Source organism: Canis lupus, chromosome 1 (assembly GCF_011100685.1).
Source record: "Canis lupus familiaris isolate Mischka breed German Shepherd chromosome 1, alternate assembly UU_Cfam_GSD_1.0, whole genome shotgun sequence".
NCBI lineage: Eukaryota > Metazoa > Chordata > Mammalia > Carnivora > Canidae > Canis > Canis lupus.
In genome coordinates, this window is record NC_049222.1 from 44,521,770 (window position 1) to 44,543,762 (window position 21,993).

Sequence of the window (21,993 nt, forward strand, 5' to 3'; positions counted from 1 at the left end):
CCTTTAATTAACAATTCCCAGAGAAAAGGGAGAGGAAATCACATTCGTGTGATCTAATGACTGAGATTTTACAGTCCATAGTGGAGAACAATGCAGATAAACTACTGAGAAAAACAATTATTTTTCCCCATTTTGAGGAGGGAAGCAATGTCCCAACAGTATATGATATATGCAAAATTTATATGTCTCATAGGCTCTCTTTTCTCTGGTTCTCTCAGAGATGGACTTCTGAGATGCAGAGATACTCTTCACATTCCATATCTTGTCGTAGCCATAATGTCACCACCCCACACTGCTATGACATCAAAACAACCAAGCCTAGAGATCAGTTGGTGCCTCTTCTGGTCTGTAGATTTGACTTCTACGGATACTCCCAGTTCTGAGTTAGGAAGGGCCAGTCACAGGCATACAATCTTTATTATGCCCTCCAAAGGTCTCTAATCTGAGATTACCCTATGAATCCACTGGTATTTGCATGCCATATTAGAGTTTTTACTTTCCCAAAATAAGACAATGCAATTTGCCATGAAATTTCCATTATACAGCACACCATTGAGATGCAGTATTAATTTCTACAGTTTTCCTGGCAGAGTAGCATATGTGATTTTTTTCTTGCCATGGTCAAGATATCATGCTCTAAAATCAGTGGACATTATTGCCTAATGAATCTGACTACCAGAGACTTTCAAAAGAGAAGAGTTCTCATTTATAAAGTAAATTAGGATAAAATGGTCAGTCAGATATTTCAGAATGCCTATTCCTTATTTGTCAAAACTCTTTGAAGTTTTTTTGTTTGTTGATTGTCCGGTTGGTTGGTTTGGGGATTTGTTGTTGTCATTGGCTTATTTTTTGTTGCTATTCAAAATTTTTGACTTCTCCCTGGGATATTTGTCATCATATACATGCATGCTCCCCAATTTTCTCTACTTAGTGCGTTTCCCTTTGTAATGACCAGTGTAGGAGGTCATCATTGCCAGAATAAAGTGGAAAACTGAGACATATCTTTGCTCATGGCTTGCCATCATGCTGGGCCACCTACATTCTCCATTTCATCAACTAATGTCCTTCTTCTCTGTATCATTTTGATGCTAGAACCAATCAGAATTCAATCTCTAATATACTGACTAGCACAAGAAACCTATCAGCTGATTCTTTCTTTGCATCTCTGCAGGCGGTAAACCTGCTTCCTATTGCCTGCTCTTGCCTCTGCAGGAGTCCATTCAAAAAACAGAAAAATAACAAGGCCTTCCTGTTACTCTCTTTGGCTGTGAGACAATTTGTTCCCATCTGCCCCCAGGCTCACCCAGCACTCTGACTCAGTGGGAAGCTGCTACTGATCATTGCTGTATTAACTCAAAACTCATTTGCCTTATGGAAATTCATGGCCCTTATTTCTCAAGAGAGTGGAGAAAACCAATAGGCCTCCTACCCAGAGAAGCACTTTCCATGTAAGCTACTACATCTATATAAATTAGGTTCAAATAGCATCAGGTTATTTTCAAGATTTATAAACTCAATATTGCAAATCATAGGAGCTGGCAAATAATTCTTAGGATCCCCTTGCTGCCTGTTAATCAATCACATAACTTCTACATAGATTGGGGGTTGTGGAATAACAATAATAAGGAAATCTTGTATTTACATCAAAAACTGCCCCATTGATTTTTGTTTGTTTTAATAAATTTCATCCATTTACTGGGAATGGGAGGGGGGTTAATGTTGATTACACAATTTCTTTTTCACTTTTATTATGAAATCCTTCCTATTCTAAGAATGAAATAAATCTTACCATATCCAAATTCAAAAACCAAATGTATACAATTTCTGTTAAGGCTGGTGATCCATTTATTGTAAGTAATGTTCACTACAACATAATTCCAGTCAAATCTAAAACCAGGGATAATCCATTGAAGTTACTTGCACCAGGATGTAGCTTGGCCCATAACATGGATATGCACCTAAAAATGTGAGCACCTCTTTTGAAGTATCATTTTCTCATAACAAACCTGAAGCTTCCAGTAGGAAATTGGGAGATCAATTTGGTTCCTTTTCTTATTGCCCCTGAAGACCATTGATGTGATCATGCTAGTTGTTTCTCACTGAAAAGTAAAGACACCACTGGGGTGGGGGGGGGGGGCAGGGAGCCACCCTATATACTTCATGCAGAACTGAGGGAGAGGAGAGGGGAATCCACTGAATAGTAACTGCCAGGTAACTGACCATGCTGCTTCCGGCATAAATGTCAAAGCCAGAAGTCTTTCTTCTGGCTCTGGTTTTGCACAGTACACAGATGTCTTTGTAAATAGTAGGAAATTAATATTAGATTGGATCCATAAACTCATTTTGACTCTGTTATGTTGGAATAATCTCAACCTCTAACTGTATTTTGTAATATTTTAAAGTCTAAGAAGCTCTTCTTAACATTTTATGATTTGGAGACTCCTACAAACAAAAAACAATTTGAGTTTGACCGCCCACTGTTTGAGAAAATCCATAATGGAAAAACTAAAATGTCAATAATGCTTTTAGATGTGTATTTTATTTCATAAGAACATCTACATTCACTTGGAAAAAAAGTTTTATACATATTCTCAAATATATATATATATTTCATCCATTCATATATATACATTCATATATATATATATTTCATTCATGGCCTGACAAACATGTGACTTTCCAAACTTCTGGGAATAGTTCTGCAGCCTCTTGAAGATCAGAGGAACCTGTGATTCTCAGAATGTCTGGGTTTGGATGAAGTTTCTGTGATCAATCAGGTGCTTTGCATTATATAGTATGTTTGAAAATAACTATCACAGATACACACACACATGTAGAAAAATGGAGCCTTGAAAATTACATGGTAATTGTCATCAAAATGAAAAGCAGTCAATGCAATAAAATGTATCAAGACCTTAGCTCTTTATTGGGAAGGTCCAGAATCAATAAATTACTTGCAAGCTCTTTTACATTTATACTCTGGAGAGTATAAATGTAAAATGGAGAAAATACATTCTCCATTTAAATCTTAATTTGAACTTCAAATTATGCTTTTATCTTTACCCAAATAATTAATTTCACTGAAAAATTTGAATGGTCACAAATACAGAATTCATAAAATTCAAAAGTACAATTTATAATTTAGTATTTCCACCATAAAAATATCTGCCATATGAATATAAAAATATACACTCCCATTAATTTAATGGGAATTTAAAAAAGAAATGCCAGTTTCCACTAACACAGCCTTCTCTTGGCAATACATTTTCTGAATTTTTCATCTACTTAATAATAATTCTGGAAACTTAAAACAAGTGATCTTGCTGCTTTTATTTAATTATGTTAAATGAAAAAAATTGCAAATGGAATTTTAAAATATTAGAAAATCTGTTCTATAAAATATAACAAATAGATGAGTTTCCTCAAAGTGTGAATCTAGGCATTAGGTGCTCTGTCACTTGTCATTAAATTTTTTGTAACATTAATGACACATTTTTGTTTTTCAAAGATAATTTCCATTAGAAAAGAGAAGGGATGCTGCATGCTTTTGATTATATTTGAAATTCAGATAACTAAAAACACTTAGTTTTAAAAAGACACACATGTTTCCATGGGAAAAATCAAATATTATTTTTAAAATGTTTAATTAGATTCTCTGTGGTTGATTTAGCACAAATATTTTTATACAGATTCTTGCCCACACTACCCACAAACTACTTTTTCCCCAGCGATAGAAATGTCAGCAGAATTATAGTTTCTTTTTTTCTATAGTTTGAAGTAAAACCTAACTCAAGCAATCAACTCTCTAAGCATTGATTTTGTTCTCATGGCTCCCATTCAGGGGTCTGAGAGAAAAGCAGAATCGATCCTTTTCCTTGAATGTATTGGGGATGCAAAGAGAGAAACAGATCCGCTGCTCTGCATATGGATTCAGCTTCTATGCAGCTTATATCCAAATGGCTGATTATACAAATGCCAACTGGTAGCATAAAAAGAAAAGTCCAGAATGGTTCATATTTTACAGATTTTCTAGCTAAGTAAATTAAAGCATGACCACATCATTAGAAAAACAGGATGAAGTCCATAGATTTAACAATGAGCACAACATGCTTCCTGTTTATTTTAAGAAATTCCCTGTATCTGTCCTTACCACAATAAGTCAAAAATATTGACCAAAGTATGTGTATTTCACCTACATGGCCCTGCCAGCAAAACAGAGACAAATTAATACAGTTGACCATCGAACAACATGGATTTGAACCCCATAGGTTCACTTTTAAGTGAAGATTTTTTTATAATTTCAGTCTAGTCCTATAAATGTAATTTTTCTCTTTATGATTTTCTAATAACATTTTCTTTTCTCTAGTTTATTTTATTGTAAGAATACTGTACATAATATGTGTAACATGCAAAATATGTTAGTTGACTGTTTATGCTGATCGTATGGCTTTCCGGTTAACGCTAGGCTAGAAGTAGTTCAGCTTTTGGGGGAGTCGACAGTTTTATGCAGCTTTTCAACTGCATGTCAGGGGTGATCAGTGCTCCCACCCCCCACGTTGTTCAAGGATCAACTGTATATTGTTGGTTGTGGTAACACTAAAGAGAAATGTTTTAAAAATACACAACATTTTTTTTTCATGTTGATGGTCTGGTAGGTGTTTCTTCAGTTTTTTAAGGTTTGGGGTTTTTTTTTTTTTGGTTTTAATTAATGTGTTGGTCCCATCATAATGTCTTTTTAATTGTAGGAAAATTAATATTTCACTTGCAGTAAAGACTAAGCTATCATTTTACACTTTATGCACATTTCCAGGTAGGAGAAGATGGTCAGCTCTAGCTTTCAAAAGAATGAACTGCCAGATAACAGTGATCTCACGTGCAGATCAAAATGTTGACTTGTACATCAAACAGTGAGCACATCAGTAAATTATGTTTGCCTTATTCTTATTTAACTGTTGAAGATAGTTGTATGTAAAAATATAAACTTTTGACTGTATTACTCTTATTGTGCATTGGTTATTATACATAACCATTTGGGGCTATATTGTGATTTTCTTGCATGTAATGTACAATGATATATATGTCTAATAAAGAAAATCTGTTAGTGATATATAGATTCTCCTCTTGTCTTTCTCATTTACACATGATAACTTACCTGTTTAAAAAGAATATTCTCCAAGTGAATGTTGTACCATAGATAAGGAGCCCAAGAATTGACTAACAGATGACTTTGATAACTATTTTTTAAGTTTTTATTTAAATTTCAGTTAGTTAACATACAGTGTAATATTAGTTTCAGGTGTACAATATAACGATTCCAACATCTCCATACAATACCTGGTGCCCATCAAGCAAGTGCACTCCATAATCCCCATCACCCTGTTTCACCCACTCTCTCACCCTCCTCCCCTCTGGCAACCACCAGTTTGTTCTCTATAGTTAAGAGTCTGTTTCTTGGTTTGCCTCTCTCTCTTTTTACCCCCTTTGCTTGTTTGTTTGTTTCTTTTAAGATTTTATTTATTTATTCATGACAGTCACAGAGTGAGGCAGAGATGTAGGCAGAGGGAGGAGCAGGCTCCACACAGGGAACCCAATGTGGGACTGGATTCCGGGACCGCGGGATCATGCCCTGAGCCAAAGGCAGACGTTCAATCACTGATCCACCCAGGCGTCCCTGTTTGTTTGTTTTATTTCTTAAATTCCACATATGAGTGAAATCATATGATATTTGTCTATCTCTGACTTATTTCACTTAGCATAAAACTCTCTAGCTCCATCTACATTGTTGCAAATGGCAAGATTCCATTCCTTTTTATGCCTGAATAATATTCCATTATGTGAGTTTATTTTATATATATATATATATATATATATATATATATATATATATATATATATGTGGGTGTATGCATATATGTATATGTTTGCTTTATTCACTCATTAGTCTGTGGGCGCTTGGGCTCTTTCCATAATTTGGCTACCATAGAAATGCTGCTATAATCATTGGGGCACATGTATCCGTTCAAATTAGTATTTTTATATTCTCTGGGTAAATACTTAGTAGTGCAATTACTGAATCATAGCATAGTTCTATTTTTAACTTTTTGAGGAAATTCCATAGTTTTCCACAGTGACTGCACCAGTTTACCTTCTCATCAACATTGCAAGAGGGTTCCCTTTTCTCCACATCCTTACCAACACTAGTTGTTTCTTGTGTTGTTGATTGTAGCCATTCTGACAGGTGTGAATTGATATTTCATTGTAGTTTTGATTTGTTTGTCCCTGATGATGACTGATGTTAAGCATCTGTACGTCTTCCTTGGAAGAATGTATATTCATCTCTTCTGCCCAGTTTTTTAATTGGAACATTTGGTTTTGGGGTGTTGAGTTTTACAAGTTCTTTGTAGATTTTGGATAATAATCCTTTATCAGATATGTAATTTGCAAATACCTTCTCCCATTCCAAAGGTTGCCTTTTAGTTTTTTTCAATTGTTTCCTTCACTGTACAGAAGTTTGCATTTTGATGAAGTTCCAACAGTTTATTTTTGCTTTTATTTCCCTTGTCTCAGGAGACATATTTAGCAAGAAATTGCTAGATGTTCAAAGAGTTTGCTTCCTGTGTTCTCCTCTAAGATTTTTATAGTTTCAAGTCTTATATTTAAGTCTTTCATCCATTTTGAATTTACTTTTGTGTTTGGTGTAAGAAAGTGGTCCAGCTTCCTTTTTTACATATTACTGTCTAGCTTATTGAAGGGACTGTCTTTTTTCCCACTGGATATTCTTTCCTTCTTTGTCAACAATTAATTGACCATATATTTATGGATTCATTTCTGGGTTTCTATTCTGTCCTATTTATCTATGTGTCTACTTTTGTGCCAGTACCATATAGTTTTGATCGCCTACAACTTTGTAATATAACTTGAAGTCCAGAATTGTGATGCCTCCAGCTTTGCTTTGCTTTTTCAAGGTTACTTTGGTTATTCAGGGTCTTCCATAGTCCTATACAAATATCAGGATTGTTTTTTTCCAGCACCGAAAAATATCATTGGCATTTTGATAGGGATTGCATTAAATCTGAATAGTGCTTTGGGTAATATAGACTTTAACGATATTTGTTTTTCCAATTCATGAACATGGAATATCTTTCCATTTCTTTGTGTCATCTTCAATTTCTTTTATCAGTGTTTTATAGTTTTCAGAGTACAGTTCTTTCACTTCTTTAGCTAGATTTTTTTCCTAGATATCTTATTATTTTTGGTGCAATTGTAAATGGGATTGTCTCCTTAGTTTCTCTTTCTTTCTTTCTTTTTTTTTTTTTTTAGTTTCTCTTTCTGATGCTTCATTATTGGTGTGTAGACATGCAACAGATTTCTGTACACTGATTTTTGTATCCTGCAATTTTGCTTCATTTATCAGTTCTAGCAGTTTTTTGGTGGAGTCTTTCTGGTTTTCTATACTGAATAAGTACTTTAAAATAATTTAAATACATGGACTTTGTCTCTTCTACTGTTTCTGTTTTTAAAACCAAAGTGTACCTAAACTTTAACAATGATGACTCTTCCATTTAGAATTGCTAGTCTAACTGTATAGAGAATTAAAAAAAAATCCTCTGCTGTAAAGTTCATTGTTGAAAATAAATGTAGGTACCTTCACTTCTAGTCTACTTTTCAAAAATGAATTTGATATCTTAAGTGGTGAAATTCTTTGCAAGAGACAAGAAACTCAATAGGGTAAATTTTGGAGCATACTTTAAGTTGTTAGGTATGATTTTTTGAATGGGGAAGCTGTCGCCACACAAAAACACTATGACAAGAAAAATTATTTTAAAATAATGTTGGATAACTGAAGATTACATATTTTAAAAAGATATAAACATGAACCTTTTGAAAATAAAAACCTTGGTCCAAATCCCAATATATGCAAATGTCTTCTCCGCCTAGTATTACCACATGAATTTCCTGAAGCACAGCTTTGTTCCTCTGCTCAAAACCTCTGAATAGTGTTCTAGGACCTAACTTTAAAATCTAATGCTTTCCTATGATATCCAGATTCTCTGCACTTTGTGTGAATATACCACAATTTATTCTTCCATTCTGCTATTAATGGATAGTTGGGTTATTTCCAGTCTTAAGCTGTCATAAACAATATTTATATGTCTATGTTTTCTGCACATATACAAATCAATTTCTTTCAGTACATACTTGAGGATGGAATTGCTTAGTAAACATATCAAAAGATTTTCTAAATTGACTTCATTATATTACTCTCCCTCCAGCAGTGTGTGAGAGACTTTCAGTACTACATATCCTTGCTAATATTTCATCTTGTCATTTTTAAACAATTCTAGCCATCTTGGTTGTATATAATAATATCTTATCAGGGGTTTAAGTTGCATTTCTTTGATAATAATTATGTTGAGCATCTTATCATACCCTCATTGATATTTGCAAATTCTCTTTTGTGAAATGCCTATATAAGTTTGTTTGACTATTCTTTATTGAGTTGTATGTCATTTTCTGTTGTTTTGTAGTTCTTTACATTCTGTGAATATGAGTTTTTATTGGATATATTTATTGAAAGTATCTTTTCCCATTTTAGGTCTTGATCTTTTACTTTTTCACAGGTATGTTTGGATGAATGAAAGTTCTAGACTTCAATATACTCATACACTCTAACTTATCAATGAAGGTGGTTTTTACATCCTGATTAAGCATCTTTGCTGACTACAAAATGAAGAAGACATTCTCCTATACTGTTTTCTAGAATCTTTTACCTTTTGCAGTCCATAATCCTTTCGTAATACACAATTATTTATGGATGAAATCAAGAAGGCTTTTCCATATGGACATTCAACTAACCAACCACCATTTATTGAAAATACGGGATCCCCTCTGCTTTGTAGTATACATATGCTATAACTCAGGTAACCTTATATATCTGGGTCTGTTTCTCTTTAATCCATTCCATTGGTCTAGTGACACTGTTTTACATACAGAAATTTTGTAAGGAGTCTTGATTATCTAATCCATAAGCCCTCTATCTTTGTTCTTTGCTCTCAAGATTGATTTTGCTATTCTTGGCCCTTTGCTTTTCCATATGTTTTAGAATCAGCTTGTTGATTTCTACAGAAAAGGTCAAAGAGATTTTGATTAATACAAAGTATTGTATTAATACTTAGGAAGGACCTGTGACTGGGGCATAGGGTTTGAGAGCTGAACAATGGAAGCAGCCTTAAGTTTGACTGAAACTAAATTTTAAAGGACTTTGAATGTTATTAAGGAATGTATGATTTATTCAGTGGACAGTGGGGAGCCAGCAGAGATCTTTAAGATCTCTGACTTAAGCAGGAAAGTCAGATGATTAGATTTGTATTTTTGAAAGATCACTAGGAGGCAGCATCCATGCCCAACTCCAACCACCTAAATTCCCAGATACTTTCCTTAAAAGTAGAGTTATATTTATATTCAGGTGCTAGGCAATGGATGATTCCCCCACCCCCGAACCTCAAGGCAGAGAAGTTGTTCCATGTTTAGAGTTGGGGTGGGGAGAGGCATCCCCACATGCTAGAGCAAGCATAGCCAGCAATGTGCCCCTTTCCCATGTACCAACTTTCAGTCCAAAGCTTGTTTTGGGAATCAGCAGAGTGTCACCCTCTCAGCCAGCTCATGTCTGCAGGAAAGATGTGTAGTTCTCTGGAATATCAAGATGATGAGAGAAGATACAATGGTTCTGTACTGGAGTTGTACCCAACTGACCCACCCATCCCCCTACATTCTCCATCTGCCTTCCTCTAACCCCTGAAAGAGACAGGGAACACAGTCAGCACTAAAAGTGCTGGACATAGAACACATATAGTAACCACACTGTGTACAATAAAACGCACAAAAAACCGCAACTTGTTAAAAGATCTTCATCCATGACTCAGACTCCTTTCATTCCAACTTCTGATCCAGACTGCAAGAGCAATCAAACAGTCCTACAAAAGTACAGACAGTTCTCTCCCAGAAACTGGCTGACTGAGCAGCTTATTTTAAAATTTGTATGCATTTTTAGGACAATAGTCAAAGAAACATGCTATTGGAAAAGAGGAAACAAGAATTGTAGTTAACCCACTTATCAGAAATAGATGACAGGAACTGTCTATTTAAATTAGATTTCATGTTGAGAAGAGAAGATCTCCGAGTCCTTCTTTGTTTCTCTCTCATTTCCTACACCATCATGGGACTTTCAGTCTGGTGGCCATCTGAGACTTGGACCATTTGTGTAGATCAGATCTATAGTCCGCATCCTGACAAAGCTTTGTTCACTGTGGGTATCATGGATTACTTGGAGCTGTCTTTTGCAAAAGCAAACTAGACCAAATTAACTAGAAATCTATGAGAATAGATGTCTTCTCTTACTAAGTCTGTGTACCCATCCTAAGGAATATTGACAGATTTCATCTCTATCCAGATCTAGTGGGATCTTTAGTTAGTTTTTTTTTTTTTAATTTGATCATCTCCCTAGTGACAGGCTCCATGTAAGTGTATAAAAACTAAACCAGCCACAGTGCCCAAGCTCTCTGAGCTACCTGGCGTTTTCATCCAGGCCTCTAGAGCCTCTCAGTCTCATCAAGGAGACACAGAGGCTCCCAACAATGAGCAGTAGAGGGCCTCCATTTACAATTTTCCTAGTGCAACCCCAATGCTGGCAGTAAGATCTTCCACTGAAACTAGACCAACTCTTTCTTAGAGGAAAAATCAAAGTAGACATATATTAAAATCACAAGCTAGAAAGAAAATTGAAAGAATTTGATATTGAATATTATTACCTAAAGAAGCACCAATGTAAATGTAATAGAAAAATTCAAAACTTCCTTGGACTTTTCTTCTTTTCAGTATTGAGTATTTTCACTCTTTTGATTTGCATATGGAAGGCAGATAAACCATTGTCTTATGAGTGTTTAGAGATTTTAAAGACATAATGCAGCTCTGCCCATCCAGAAAGCCTGAGACATATCTCAGGGAGGCCTGATTGGTTATATGGATAGCTGAATGAATGTGTCGGTTTAGGGCTATCATAAAAAAAAAGTAAGAAGCCATATCAAAAGGAGCACGTGCACAATATCCTACCTGTGTCATAACTTGTTATTAGTGCTGTTTTCCTGCCCTGCTATTTCTTCACCTCTGTTACCACTCCCTCACTCCTCCCATTCCTGACTGCACCAGAGCCCCATTTTGAGGCTAATAGTTAATATAAAATTCAACGCTCTGCCTAAGGTACAGGAGAGAAGAAGAATTAAGACGAAGCCCTATGGAAATTTATGATATTCAGCTCTTCTTGATTCTTCTATAAAGCAAAGGTATCAAATTTCCACAGAATAATGTGGCAACTAATGCTAGATATAGCCAACTGCAAGCTAAGCTCACCTGTACACCTCATGCCCACCTTACACTCCCTCTCTACATTGACGAAGGGACTTCATGTTAACCTCTTGACCCCTTTTCTGAGCCTCTTCCCTCACTGGCCCTACATCCCAGTAAACAGTCACCAAGGCACAATGTGAAATGAAGGCACAACAAAAATTTACAGTTCCTGAAGTCCAAATACATGGAGAATGCAATGGAAACTAGCAGGCATTTTCCATGATTTACCCATATAATGTGGATGGAGCTAGACTTCGAAGGATTCCAACCTGTTCACTTGCCATGGAAGGGTGAATGAGTGAAGCAAGCAGAGTAGTAGTTAGTTGCCCACACCTACCCCCGCTACTAGTTTGGAATGTAAAGTGCCTTTAAAGAACACTTGCTTCCTAATCCTGCCACTGACAATGACGATGTAAAGGGATATTGTGAACATTTCTCAAAACCAAACTATCTACAGTTTTTCTACTAAGTGCTTTATAGTTATTATTGCATTTAATCAGCACAATACCTTAACAAGTAGTACTACTAGCATCCCATTTTACAAATGAAGTAATCAAGACTGAGAGATTATATTCTCCATAAAACCCCGGTAGTAAGTTATTTCAAAACTATGCTCTTAACTTCCACATTGTACTACTTCTTTCAAAAATTATTCCCCAAGCATATAGGTGACATGCAAATGAAATATAAATAAAAGTCCATAATTAGAAAAACAGAGCTCAAGGTGAGCTTATGGTAAAGAGAAGATTACAGCTGTGTACACTGATAAAAAGAAAGGATAGATAGGAATATGTTTACTATTTAAAAATATATCTGTTCTCTCAAACATGCTTATTTTCCTTGGCATGACTTAGGCAACATCAACAAATTATTTTATGATTAAATAAAGAAATAAGCCTTTATATTCTCAGTTCTTGATGCCAGTAATTTTCTTTTCTAATGATAGAAATATTTTTTTCTATAATTTGGACAGAGGAAGTTAAACAGAAATTAATCACCAAGTGCTCCACATGTGGAGTAGAGGGGGTTATTGGAAATTCAAAAGAGAAGATTCTGGTCTGTTGACCATCTTACGACAATTATCTTACGGATCCAAATGGAGATGTATGGTCTTTATACATAAGACAGAGAATGATACAGATTCAGTCATCAGTTATATAATACACGTTTTATGCGCCATGAGAGTGAAAGAAGAAAAACCACTCCAGCCAAGTTAGCCTGGAAAAGTGGGATGAAGGAAGGAAGTATAGAATGAAAAATCAGGTGAGTAGGATAATGAGGGACATTAGAGGCAGAGAGATTCACAGGAGGGATTCACACAAGAAAAGGAATGACTCTTGGTAAAAACATGGCAACAGACCCAAAATGGAGTTGTTTTTGCTAAGCCACACGTCACCAATGGAACCTTAATTACAGTTTCAGCTTTACTAGAAATGGAATCTTCAGAAATGGAATCTTCAACCAATCAGGAATCTCCTGGCCAGCACTAGTAGGCAATCTTCCTGATGGACCCCTGCCCTCCCCCATAAGGAAAGAAACCTACAACTCAACAACCTGCCATGTTGCCTAATACCACTTCCTTGTTCCTGCTTCCTGGTCCCTGTTGCCTGTAAAATCTCTCATGGAGTATAGCTCTTCCAAGCACTTTTCTATCTGCTACATTGGACACTGCCTGATTCATGAATTGCTGAATAAAGCCAATAAGATGTTTACTCAGTTGAATTTTGGTTGTTAGCACTGAAGACACAGAGTTGGGTTGAGACTCATGTCTCTGCCGAAGGGCCCCAGAATTCATGAATAGCATGTGGTATTCACTTCTTCGAAATTTTCATTCAGAACAATACTAAGTGCTAGACAAGAGAGATAGAAAGACACCATCTTCATCTTCATGGGGCTCTGATCCCAACGTAAAACAAAACAAAACAAGAAATTAAAGCAACATCTGTAATCGTGTAGCATGTCATTAAAATTCTGAACTTTAGAGCCACACTAATCAGGTTGAAGACCTTGGCTCTCTGCTCACTGGTGTATCTTTAACCTCTCTGAGTCTGTTTCTGCCACTATAAAGTCACTAATAACTGAAATGAGGATCAAAGTCGACAGCTTACAGAAAGCTTTCAGTAAAAACAAAAAAGACAGGTACATAGTTTTTAATATTAATATTTTAGAATGCCTTCATATAGAAGTGATTCTCATCCCAGTTATTGACATAGGTAACATGATTGTTTTAAAAGATGCCAATGCCTGGGCCCCAACCCACAAGAATTATATCAGTTAAGGGTATCTAGTGGTGGGACCTGATAATCAGGACTTTTGACAAGTTCCCCAGGTAATTCTCACATGTCTGCCTTTGGGTTGAACACACAGAAGGGATAAGGCAGCGGGGGCAGACAGCCAAGGTGGATGTGCTGGGACTGATGATTCCTGACCTGTACAGTAGGTATGAAGAGAGAAAAACTCTCTAAAAGCCTGATATATGAAGGGAGCCAGTTTAGATTTCTTAAGTCTAAGTCAACATGACTGTGTAGAAACTTTATTCAAACCAAAAGCCTGATTTAGAGCCCACCACGCATACATTGTACATCTGTTTTGTGAATGAGTAGCCTAAAGAAAAACCATCTTATCCTTGAGATATCAATCAACATTCCAACTCCCTGCATTCCTTTGTGATGAAACTTCTGACTCCTGCCTATATGCTCATCGGTAATCCATAATCTTTTGAGCTTTTACAAGATATAAAAGTATCTAACCCTGTAAAAACAAAAACAAAAACAAAAAAAAACCTGTTCATTCTCCAGAGTATCTTCTTCCCTGTGACGGATATGTTTCCTGGGCAGCTATCCTAACTTGAGTTCAAATAAAACTTTCTTCCTTACTTTTAGAGATTCTGAAAAGTTTGCTCATTTTGTGCTAACAGGTATCAGAATCCAGCAGAAAAGATGGGAAGAGGACCAGGTGCACACCACATGTTGGAGAGGTCAAGAGCAATCCTCTGGGGACTTAAACATGGTTCCCCTTTATGATACATCTCAAACTCCTTGAGTTCTCCCCTTACAATCTCTTGTCTTTTTAACTGTAGGTTGAAAGAACAGTTAAACAACTGCAGTGGAAGGGACACGAATCAGCAGTAATACCTTTTGAGTGGTCCCATGTTCCCATTCACTCTGACCATGATCACTTCCTCCAATCTGGTCACTGGCATGTCAAAAAGAGTCCCTAATGTGGGGGTTACTGAGACATCCTTTTTAATATAGAATTGTCCTTAAAGAAAGGAAGAGAATGACTATGGTTGCAGCTGGCTATTACATATTTTCAGAGAAGCAATCAGGGTGAATGATCCTGATTGCTTAAAGACCCAGGCAAGTGTGTGGCCACTTACATCAGCCCCTATCGCCTGGCTTGCTAAAAATTTAATCAAATGCTCTTCATTTTCTCCACTGTAAATGAAAGGAAAGACATGATCTGCAGACCAAAATGACCAGAAACAACGAGCATGAGATCCCACTACTCACATTTTAAATTTCACCCTGATCAGCCTAGCCCAAAAGAAGAAGAGGAAGCACGTGTGCAGACTCCAGTAGTGACACATACCCCATTTGTATACCCTCTGTGCTGACAGGGGGCCTGAAACATTGATATGCAAGTCATTCTCCGGATGAGTCAGTTTTCTTCTCAAAGCAATTAGCAATTACCAGCATTTATTCAGTGAGCAGGATTCAGGCAGACAGACACTGACAGTCCGTCATTATCACAACAAAAGAACCACAGCTTTTATCCTCCCCAAAGGAAGTAAGACTTTAAGAACTCTAACTTTCGAGCTCTCGCTTTCTTCCGAGACCTATGATTTATTGCATCATCAACCTTAAAATAATATAAAGCTCAGTCATTTATTTATGAAGACCTGCTTATAGATAGATGCCCCTTCCAAGAATCACATGCCGCCCCAGAAAACTCTGAGACTATTAAATATAGATTTAATAGCTCAACCCACAGAGGGCGCCATCTCCACACTCATCACCATTGATTACCTTCTGAGCCCACCCTTTCTGCAAACCTCCTGCAGACTGCTTCCACTTTGTCACACTCTTAACAACACAGCTGCTCTTATAATGTAATCAAATCAATCATTATTTGCCACATTCCTATTATAAGACAGTACTAGACACTGTAGAAGCAAGAATGAGCAAATGATGCAGGTAGAGCCGCAGAGCCTAAGTAATGGAGCCAAAGCCAAACTGGAATGGAAAGCAATCCACTTCCAGCTCTTACTGGATGCACAATTTTGAGCAAACCATTTACCACTCTGAACTTTAGTATAGTTTCCTCATTTATCAGAAGGATAAAACCTACCTTACATAAAAGAGATAGTTTATATAAAGCACATTGCCTTACACACAATATGTAGGCAACATATATTAGTGTCAGAAGTTACCAGCTTGTCCCAGCTTTTACCAGCTGGTAAGTATAAATATTCTGATAATCAGCTCTACCCCCTAAGTCTTAGCCTGCACCCCCCAGTCCATCATGGCTGAGAGTTCAGCCCTTTCCATTAATTACTTCTCTATTCCCTCAGAAGTTTTGAGTGGAGTGGAGGTGATGGAATTCCTTGCAGCCCTCACCCACAGAACTTCAGACAACAAGGCTAGAATTCCAGCCCTATTGTCTGACATTCCATACTCTTGGGCTGCAGCACTACAAAGCATTCCCAGTCTACAAGCCTCCATTATTGCTTTGTCTTGGACCTCTCATGACCAAATTCCCATGTAGACCTGTAGTGCTATGGATTTCTTTTTCCCAGGATACTTGGGCACTTGAATTGCAGAGAAAATGCAAAAAGCCTAATCCTCACTCACTCTGAACCAGGAATCTGGGACCATGCATAGGTCATTTATTCAGGCTTGTTTCTACAGTATCTAATTTTGGCTTATTTCTATGCTACACTCAAGTGCTATAATTTCTCATCTGGATTCCATATCTCTCATGAAGGCATTTTCAAGTGGAGATAGTAGCTCAAACTGATGCTTCTTTGAGGGGACAGGTGCTAGAAACTCCTATTCCACTGTCTTGCTAATGTCTTTCCCATTGTCTGAACTTTGATAGGAATTTCATTAAACTTGTGTATCAGAGGACCTGGGTGGCTCAGTGGGTTAAGTGTTTGCCTTCGGCTGTCATGATCCCAGGGTCCTGGGATCAAGTCTTGCATTGGGCTTCCTGCTCAGCAGTGAGCTTGCTTCTCCCTCTCCCCCTCTCTTTGTGTGTGTGTGTGCACTCTCTCTCCTAAATAAATAAATAAAATCTTTTAAAACACCTATCAATTTGGGGAGAATTGACATCTTTACTGTGTTGAGACTTCTAACTTCTGAATAAGGTATGTCTCTCCAGTTATTTAGATTTATTTATTCAATACATTTAATTTAATGTATTTATTCAATACATTTGGTTTCTTTCTTCAATATTTTGTAGTTTATAGCATAGAAATCCTATATATTTTTGTCAGATTAACACCTAAGTATTGCACTTTTTTGAGTGATTCTAGATGGTATTCTATTTTTAATTTTAGTATCCATTGCAAATATATGGAAATACAACAGATTTTTGCGTGTGTGCATTTACCCTAAGTCCTGTGATTTTGCTGAACTCCCTTATTAGTTCCAGGAGGTTTCTGTTTGCTTTTTTGGCTTTTTATTTTTTTAAGATTCCTTGGGACTTTCTACACAAACAATCATATCATCTGCAAACAGGGGAAGTAGTATTTTTCCCTTGTGATCTGTATGACTTTTATTTCTTTCTCTTGTCTGATTGCACTGGCTAGAACTTCCAGATTCATGATGAATAAGAGTGGTGAAAGTGAACATCTTTGTCTTTTTCCCAGTCTTGGATGGAAAGCACTCAGTGTTTCACAGTATAATGTTAGCTATAGTTTTTTGGTATATATGCTTTAACAAGTTGAGAAAGTTCCCACCTATTCTTTAATTTTTTGAGAATTTTATTATAAATAGATGTTGAATTTGTCAAATGAACTTTCTGTATCAATTAATATAATCATGTGATTCTCCTTTAGCTTGTTGGTATGGTAAATATCTTGACTGATTTAAATGTTGAATCAGCCTTGCATTCCCAGAATAAACTCCACTTGGTCATAGTACATACTTATTTTTATATATTGCTGAGCTTTATTATTTTAAGAATTTTTGGATCTATATTTATGAGGGACATTGGTCTGCTTTTTTTCTCCTGACTTTATCTGGTTTGGGTACCAGTGTAATAGTAGCTTCAGAGAGCAATCTGTCCCCTCCAACCTTTGGCCCTCTCTGCCAAACTTCTATTTTTATAGTTCCACAAGCCCTGTTACTCCTCTTGCTCATCTTGTGGTCCTGCAATCCATCAATTAGGTATGACCTCATCTCGACCCCAACTGTGGACCAGTTCTTTTTCATGTTTCTTTAAGTTCTGTTCAATTAGATAGTAACTTCAAATTTCCTAAACCTACTCTGCCCAGACTAGAGAATCTCCAGCCACAATAACAGAGTCTCATTTCTAACATAGCAAAAGAATTGGTCATTAATATATACATACACATGGCTGTATGTATATGCATATAAATGCCCCAGGTATGATACATGTTCAATAAAAGAAGTTAATATTTATTTTGGTTACTTTTTTACAGGAAGCCCAACTGCTTGTTTCATTAATACATCTTGTATTTTTCTGACTTCATGCTGTCCCTTTGTGTCTCACACTAGCATTTTTAGTTCCTCTCTCACTCTTGTTCCATCTCTATCTCAAGATTCAGTGCAAACTTCATCTCCCCCATGAAGCCCTTCTTGACCACTCCAGCACACAGTTCTCTCTTCTTCTTCTGCACTTTTTATAATTATTGTCTGTGATACACATCCAACAATGAATTTATTCTTCTCCAGGATAGGAGGTAAAAATTCATAAGAATGAATAAAAACTGTCTTCACTTGTATAAACCATTGGAAAGGGAAGTTTGAGTAAACCACCAGGAGCATCTTTTGAAGAGGTAAATGAATTGCACTTGAGTCTAGGAGGGCCTGATGACCTACTAGTAAGCATTCATTAACTGTTTCCATTTCCAGAAAAACTGAAGAAGTGTACTTTTTCCTATTTTTTCCAATAAAATACAACTAATATTGAAAACAGGAAAACAATAAAGTTAATAAAATTAAAAACTATCTGTGAAAAGATCCATAAAATTGACAAATGTCTAGCAAGATTAACAAAGGAAAAAAGAAAGGATATAGACTACCAATATCAGGAATAAAACAGGAGTTATCAGACCCTGCAGACATCAAAATATACTAAGGAGATATTATAAACAACACAAACAAATTTGCCAACATAGATAAAATGAACCAATTTCTTAAAAATCATAAACTAACACAACTTGTCCAATATGAAATAATTTGTATACCCTGTATTAAAGGAAATAGAATTTGTTATTTAAAAATTCCCCAAAAAAGATATCTTGAAGCCTAAATAGTTTCACTATAGAATTATACTAAACTTTTAGGGAATAATTAACACAAACTCTACATGATATCTTCCAGAAAATAGAAGAGAATATTTTCCACTTTGATTAGCTATTATTACTATAAATATAAGTTGATTAAATTGTCCAGTGCAAAGACAGAGCATCTAGTATGGAAAAAATAGGATCCAAATTTTTGATATCTACAAGAGATTCACTTCGAGTTTAAGGATGTAGCTTTAGCAACATAGTTGAAAGTGAAGGGATGTAAAAAGATATTCCATGCAAGTGGTAACCAAAAGAAAGCATGTGTGGCTATACTTACATCAGACAAAATAGACTTTAAGTTAAAAACTGTCAAAAGAGACAAAGGCCAATATATAATGAAAAAAGGTCAACCCATCAAGAGGGTATAAAAATTGTAAATATATATGCCCCCCCAAATTGCTTTATAACAAAATGTCATAAACTGGGAGACTTACAAACAACAGAAATTTTTTTCCCACAGTTCTAGATGCCGAAAGTTAAAGTTCAGTGAATGAGCAGGATTCAGGTGAGAGTCCTCTTCCCAGGTGCAGACTCCTGACTTCTTGTTTTATCATCACAGAGTGGGAAGAGAGTGAGCTACCCTACTCTGGACTCTTCTTAGAAGAGCATTAATCCCACTCATGAGGGCTATCCATATTTATGACTTCATTACCTCCCAAGGATGCCACCTCCTGGTATCACCACATTGGGGATTAGATTTCAACTTATTGTGAAGGGGCACCAACATTCAGTCCTTAATAGTGATGTTATGTGGGACCCCATACATAGATAGGACATTCTGTGAGCCCCTAAATGATAGTGTTGGCTGAGAAACTTTAGAAAGGGAAATCCTAAAATGGATGCTCTTTAATGGGTATTAACATTTATTACAAAGGTCAAATCTTCACATATTATGCCCACTTTTATGAGTAGATTCTCAAGTTTCTCCCCCAGACCTCCTTGTCCTTGATGTTCCTTGGGCCACTTCTCTCTCCACACAAAGTGGATGATCTGGTGCATTGCCTGAAGTTCACACTCTTGGGAGGTTTTCCGCTCACCAGTGGCTTTTAGAGTTGCCCATAAGTGAAGCTGTAAAGGTACTAACAGTCATTTCTGGCTTGAATTTACACATCAACTCAACTCATTAATGACCCGAGTGCTGGCATTTTTCTCCTCTACCTGACAGAGAACTCCCCCATGAGATCAAATGTGTGAACTGAATGCAATAGTGAGAAGTGGCTCAAGTATCACTTTTTCATGGAATTTCCTATTCTCTCTGGAGCTGCTAAAGCCGTCTTGCGTGTGCTGTTTCTATTTCACAATGAATTTCTTCTGCACTGCTCTTACTTACATCTATTAATACCTACCTCTTAATGTTTTGTTCTGGCTGCGAAGTTAGCTGATACTGCATGGTAGACACTCTGCCATAGTTAGTATCTACCAGAGCTAAATAGCATGCTTGGAGCTTTTTTTGTTTGTTTGTTTTTTTAATGGTGAGTCTTTCTGTTGCAAATGGCATGGCCTTGGTCCAGTGACTCTCATATTAGAGATTGTCAGACTCCATGTTCTTTCTTTCTGTATTGTATATATCTCTATTACCATGGGGTTTCTTGAGTCATAAGTCCAAGCAACAGAATTACTTATAGTGTGGCCTATTTCTGCTGCCGAAGCCATTCTTGTTCTGGGCCTCACTTGAAACTAGAGGTTTCCCATGTCAGAACAATCTTCCCAAGTATAGAATATTTTAAAACTGAAACAGGCCCACCAAGCATAATGCTTCTTTCTTATTGGTCAAGATACAGTAACTTGGTCTCTACTTTGAATGAGATGTCCTAGTTTTTCCCAGGCCACTGGACCCCTAAATCTCTCACATATTTTGCAGGCTCCCTAATCTTTGTAGGGTTTATGTCTCACTCTCTGGAGTTCTTGAGTCTAATCATAGCCTCCAGTGCACTTGCCACTTCTTGCTCATCAAGTTCTTATTGTTTATTACATGATATTATCAAAATAGTGGACCAATGTGATCATGTGATGTCCTGTTTAAATGGTCCACTCTCAGATAAGGGAGGAAAATGACTCAATTTTTGACTATTTTGTGACACATACCAGCGGAGTTAATATAGACCTGGGGCAAGACCATAAATGTGTGTGGTCATCTGTCACATATAAACATGAAATGCCTCTGATCCTCCTTCCTGATGGATAGTGAAAAGAGTTTACTCACCTCGTCAAAGTCCATGTACTTGAGGTTGTAATCTGCTCTAGTAAAGATACCACATCCAACATAGCAGCTACAATTGGGGTTATATTTTGGTTAAGTTTGCAAGAATCCACTATAATTTGTCATGATCCATCTTGGTTTGCCAGAGTCACAGACTGGTAAATTAGTATGAGTTGTACCACTACTCTTATATTCTTAAAGTTTTTTTAGGGTGGCACTAATCTTTGTCATTCCCTTTGGATGTGATACTGTTTTTTTATTTACTATCTTTCCTGAAGGAGGTAGCCTCATGGACTTTTATTTGGCCTCTCTCACTACAATAGAACCAACAGTTCTTCCGGCCACTAAGTATGGCCATTCCAATTATATATTCAGAAACCAAATTATATGGGCCTTTCATCACTTGACTTGTATATGTCTCTACCCTACTCTAACATATGCTATGATATTCGGGAGTGGTTCCTGGGAATCAGCAACAAATTAGACCATGTATCCAATTTCCCTTGAAAATATATGTACTGTATATTGTTGGCTTCCCATATATCTTGTCTCTAGGAAAACCATATTTTATTAGCGATCTTCAAAGATCCTTATGGCCAGCAGATTTCCAGGCTGTCACTCTGACCTTGCTGTCCATTACAGCAATTCTGACTACCTTGTTGATAACAGGTGCTGCCATCTGGTCTCAACTAGTCATTGGCCGTGGCCACTCTGGCTGAGAATGGGGAACAGAACCTCCTGGCGTAGGTGGCTCTCATTTAGCTGAGGAAAGTTTTCTGTAAATGAGGGATGCTGTTAGCTACAAAACCTCATTGCAACTAGGGAATGAGAACTTTGGCCAGATGAAAGC